This window comes from Eucyclogobius newberryi, unplaced genomic scaffold, assembly GCF_026437365.1.
Source record: "Eucyclogobius newberryi isolate DKJ021-1_F unplaced genomic scaffold, fEucNew1.0.hap1 SCAF_9, whole genome shotgun sequence".
In the NCBI taxonomy this organism is placed as follows: Eukaryota; Metazoa; Chordata; class Actinopteri; order Gobiiformes; family Gobiidae; genus Eucyclogobius; species Eucyclogobius newberryi.
In genome coordinates, this window is record NW_027316532.1 from 21,156,478 (window position 1) to 21,157,293 (window position 816).

An 816-nucleotide genomic window follows, 5' to 3' on the forward strand; every position below is an offset into this window, starting at 1 on the left:
TCATTTTTTTAACATTAATAGATGCAGTACTGGCTGAAATACATGCTGTTAACCGTTAATTAAGATATTGATAAGTAAAGCCATTATTATTACTGTAAAATATGCTATAAAAATACAAATATCACATCAGCACGTTTTCAGCAGTGACTCAACATGTTTTAACCAGTTGCTTAATTCATTTATGTGCTTTGTGGAGCTGGATATACTTGTTTGTTAGTGTGGTTTTCAGCTTAGTCGCTTGTTGCTCTCTGAACATCTGGCAACCCCGATAAGTCCTCTCAACTCTGCCCTTTAACTTTGTGAACGGACAACGAGATTAGGACTTACACCCAAATGCTCACTTACTCACCAAATAAAAGCGAGTTTAATAGATTTAATAACAGTTTTAACAGTTTTGATTATATGTTGCCATGTTGGGTCCCACTTTATGATAACTACAGCTTAACTATTCAAAATTGAACCTGAAGAAAGACTTAATTCACAATTAACAAGTAGTTTATTAAGGATTCAGGCTTAGTTACGCTGTAATTCAGGGGTTATGGTAAGTAAACTATGTGTTCATTTTGAATTCAGTCTTTGTTAAGGCTGTCAAAAGTATAGTTACTGCAAAATGTCACCAGAAGTTGGCGATGTTAGTAAAGTATCAGTATTTGTAGCTGAAAATAGATACATAGTTATGTTCCTTTAAGCCTGCTCAAAAAAGATAAAACTCTTCACGTTTGCAACTACGTACACATTAAAGTACCTGTTTACCTGCTGTGCTGGTGGTCGCAGAAGTAGATGCAGTTGTTGTAGTAGTAGTAAAAGCAGTATCCG